Source organism: Coptis chinensis, chromosome 8, assembly GCF_015680905.1.
Source record: "Coptis chinensis isolate HL-2020 chromosome 8, ASM1568090v1, whole genome shotgun sequence".
In the NCBI taxonomy this organism is placed as follows: Eukaryota; Viridiplantae; Streptophyta; class Magnoliopsida; order Ranunculales; family Ranunculaceae; genus Coptis; species Coptis chinensis.
In genome coordinates, this window is record NC_141463.1 from 10,859,938 (window position 1) to 10,864,834 (window position 4,897).

The 4,897-nt window shown below is 39.9% G+C and overlaps 1 pseudogene; it reads right to left on the bottom strand.

Annotated features, from left to right (window-relative positions):
- Positions 1-252: 252 nt before the first annotated feature.
- On the bottom strand, positions 253-3,877 carry LOC147479902 (uncharacterized; annotated as a pseudogene).
- Positions 3,878-4,897: the final 1,020 nt, after the last annotated feature.

The window sequence follows — 4,897 nt, forward strand, 5'->3', positions numbered from 1 at the left end:
AGAAGTGTTTTGGAATCTGTCTTCTCTTTAGAAACACTTCCAGTTTTTTGGACTCTGGTGCGTATTTAAAAACCATTACCACTGTGTAATATTATCTTTCTTTGGATGGTCTCAGTGCGTATTTAAAAACCATTACCATTGTGTAATATTATGCTGCTGGATGGTAGAAACCTTAAACTGATTTCCCACCACAGGTAGTGAGTGTGAACAGGATGAACAGGAGAACCACATAAATAGAAGACTTATTGACTATTATACATTACAGGTGATACGGTTATACGCAATTGAGTAAGTGGAATTGGCTTTTGAAGTCGAGTTTGCCCATGGAGACCTACTCAAACTGAGAGAAAGTTTCTCTGCTGGAAAACTTTTTGACTGCAACGCAGTGACTTGACCATGCAACAAGTTGCAGGCTGCAGGTTCAGTTCAAGGAGAGGAAGGGGTGGCGTCCCCTGCAACTTTATAGGGGCAAGTAGAATCGAACAAAATAGGCGGATGAATGGAAAGGTCCAGAGTCTGCGACAATGCTTGTCAAGACAGGAATAGTCATTGACACTTGGGAGTTATTCAGATTGGGCTGATTGGCACCTTGGATATAGTTGAATAACCTATGGAATCCAAGTTTAGTGGCTTTCTCAAAAGAAATGTCACGAACAGGAGCAGACATCCATGCAGAATCTCTGTAAAGTCTAATCGCAAAATCAGATTCAGTGTGAACAGCTGTGAATTGGGGTGACTCAATTCCATTACTTAAGATGAATACACTTAATCAAGTATCAATTCAGAATTAGGACATAAAGCTCAACTTTCCATTTTGCTATGCAGAAGCCCAACATCAGTATCCAACAAGGATTAGTAGTCATATGAAACTGGAAACTCTCCTCCTTTAATTACGCTTAAAACTAAAATTAGAAACTCTCCTGAATACCGCGTACGCGTAATCAGAACCCAACAAGAATTAGAAATCCTCTTTTTCCCCTATATATAATAACCCTTTCTTTGTTACGTCATACACAAGCAACAAACTCACAAGCCAAGAAAAAAAAAGTCACAAACAAACTCACAACCCTAGCTTTCTATTCCAGTTGTTTTTCCTTTGTTTTCAACAATAAAATATAGTAGTATAGTAGAAGATATTATCATGTGTACAATAATGTAAAGAGATATGAAGACATTCCACATTTGAGTTGGAATACAACATACCTCTCCTTCAAACTGATATAAAGACCCTGAGGATGCCTAAAGATGCTCCCATATTTCTGGCAAGCCTCACCAACAGTTTTCCTGCTTTCAAGTAATATACAAGAATGTCTATTGGATTTTGGTGGATTCGAACCACCGTCTCTTGAGATGTCGTAGAGATGCACTCAGACTCTCAAGCGCTTTACCGTTTAAGCTAAAAATCCACTTAGGTATACAAAAAGAACATCTACCCATACCCAAGGATCAATTACCGAAAAAATATTTGCATTCAAGCAGCATAAACGTGCAGTATAAAAAACTTGAAAAAAAACACACAAACAAACCATGAATATGCCATAGTCTTGTCTTGATTCAGTAGACAAACTAGAAAAAGTTTCCCAATGACCCAAATCTATGTATCTCCAAGTGGGGTTTCTATTCGAAAGCGAGAATCATTAGAAAGAACCTTCAATCATAAAAAGTCCAATAGTAGAAAACCGGTTGACTAAACAACAATCGACAGAAACGAAATTGTCAAACATAAAGTTAAACTTCAACCATCTCAAGCAAAAGAGCATATTTCTGGCAGTGCGAGCACCGAGCTCACAATCAAGTTTCACATTTATTTGACAATAGTTTGCAATGTCCAAACTTTTTCGGACATTTTTTCAAACAGTTCATGTGCCCCATCGCTTTTAGTTTCGTCTTTTTGAAGTATGTATGCAAAACTTTTTTCTCAATGAACTAAAAATTACGTGACGCCTTAAAGGATTATTCTTGACCAGAATTAGTTATCTTTTCGAGACAGATTTGAGGTCTCATCCATCAAACGGTGGGGCAAACCCTCGTGCCACATTTTATGACTAGGATGTTTATAGAACAATTTGGCTAGTGGAAGTGAAAGCCAATAGAAAAAAACACACACCTAACCAAACTAGAAAAATTACTCAGGCAAGTTTGCTACTTGTGTATCCCACCAAACTAGAAAATTTCCTTTTGCCGAATTAACATTCATGTCTTGATGATCGACAAAGCCAACAGTATGCATCTGGGAAAAAAAATAAGAAAAAAAAACAATTGATTGGATACGTCAGTGCAATAGGAGATTAATTCTTCAGATAAAGTTATGAAGTAAATAGCTTTATAACACAATTTTATCAATAATGAAGAATGGTATATAAGGAACTTACAATAGAGTTCACATTAACAATGCGGCTTGGGAGCCTCTAATAAGAGACGGTAAAAGTAATATTGAGAGTAATGTTGGTGACAGATGGTTTTTCATACCCATCCTTTGAAAAACGTTGTGGTTCTGATCACCAAGGATGGGAGAGAAAGAGCGAGAAGACAAAGGCTTCGGGTTTTTTATCGCAGAAACGAAAAGAAAAATGGTATGTTTGACTTTTGATTACGTGGACATAACATGTCACTAGCCACCTCAGTGTGTTAGTTGAATGTGTCGATATTCTGTGTCAGTGTAGTATTAAAAGACGGGGTGTTATACAAACAGTAACATTTGTATTTATAACTAGAAGATGCGGCAGAAATATGTAGAGGATGATCTCTATGGAGAGAAGACTGTCCTCACAAAACTTGAGCACATTCGGATAGTGGTTGTTGAAAACCTCATTTGTTGCCATTTAAAATGCGTGTATGCTTGAGCGGGGTATTCTGTTCTCATGCTTTTTTAACGTTTTGGAGGTGCAGTAAATCATTTTGATGACGACGTTGAGTTAAGAACCCTATTGCTAACAAATGCAAAATTGCTGAAACATTCTGATATGTGTTCATACTTTTTTATAATATTGTCTTTCTCCTAAGATGTCGAACCTGTAAAATACAAAATAGCAGTCTTCAAAAAGCATCTGGTTTGCTTTGTACCCCTTCTCAGATGAGATGAGTGAAAATGATTTTTGTATTTCTCATGTTTTTTAGAAGTCGATGTTGGGGATTACACCAATACCAATCGGTTCCCCCACTACACAGATAACTTGTATGAACACACTTCAACTCCAGATGAATCTCAAATATCACAAACTACCTATACTAACATGCCCAACTCGCTAAACAACTATTAACAACAGATAATAATGTAAAGCAGTAAAAGCAACAAACCACAAGACAAAGATTTACCGTGGTTCGGCCAATGATGCCTACTTCCACAAGAGCCAGTTCTTAATAAAGTAGGAAGGAAGATTACAATCTCTCCTTACAGTCTCTCACCTTACTAGATCACTCTTATCTCTTTACAGGGTTGTATCTCTGTAAAGGTTCTCTCTTTGTTTTAGTCTGGATTCCAATCCTTCTGACTTGTTTGGTTCTGTTAGGTTAGGTTTTCCAAAACCTTGATTTTGGTTTTATCTCCAAAAACCAAATTCGCGTAATCTTGAGCAAAGCCCACGAAAAAATAGACTTTGAAAGCGCTCGCTCTGGCCTTGAGTCGCTGAAGACTGGAAGAAGCTGAAGCGGCGGCATCACTTTGAGAATTGGTCGCCTCTATTTATGGAACTCGGTAGCGAAGTCGCTTCTATCGAGCTGGCGCCGCTTTCGACTTGTCGCGATGCCGACTTAGCCCGTTTCTCTCCACTCGGTTTCTCTCCTCATGTGAGGGATAACTCCAACAATCTCCCCCCTCGAGCGGTGGGGGCTACCTCCATGCAATTGCCAAATCAACGGGAGGAGGTGTCTTTGCCATTCCGCAATAGCACAACAAACATCAAACTTACCTTTCGGTAAGACTTTGGTCATCATATCCGACCCCGTTCTTGTCGGTATGGATCTTCTCGATACACAAATGCTTGTCTTCGAAAGTACTTCTCTAATCAATGATAACGCACATGTATGTGCTTGGATCTAGAATGAAAACTTCGGATTCTTGCTCAAGTGGATGGCGCCTCGACCGTATCACATAGAACTACAAACTGTTTACGCTTTAGCCCTAGTTCGTCGAAGAACCTCTTCATCCATAGCAACTCTTTTGCAACACTTTCGGTGGCTGCAATATACTCGGCTTACGTAGTGGAGAGGGCAACACACTTTTGCAACTTAGATTGCCAAGAAACCGCTCCCCGCAAAAGTAACCGGATAACCGGAGGTGGACTTCATCGAAGTCAACATCACCGCCATGTATGCATCGGTGTAGCCTTCAAGTAAGGGCTTACTTCCACCAAAGCACAAACATGATTTGGAAGTGCCTTTGAGATATCTCAATATCCACTTAACACCTTCCCAATGTTCTTTACCGGATTTGATGTAAATCGCTTACCACCCCAACGGGCGAAAGCAATATCCGGTCTAGTACACACCATGGCATACATCAAAGCGCCCATCGCGGATGCATAAGGAATCTTTTCCATCGACTCTGCTCATGCTCACCCTTAGGACACATCTCTTTGGTCATGCGGCCACCAAGCGGACAACCGACCGGGCTTCGCTTTGATCCATGTTGAATCTCTTCAACACCTTCTCAATGTAGCTTTCTTGAAAGCCACAACTTTCCACTCTTTCGTCACGCGGTGATCCGCGATCCCAAGTATCTGCTTTGCTTGACCCAAATCCTTCATCTCAAAGGACTTACTCAAGTCTTTCTTTCAGCTTGGATATCTTGTTGATGTTTGGGCCAACTATCAACATATCATCCACATGGCCAAATAGCACTATGAAATCCCCATCCGGAAATCTCGAACAAACGCCACAATGATGGAGCGGACTTCTT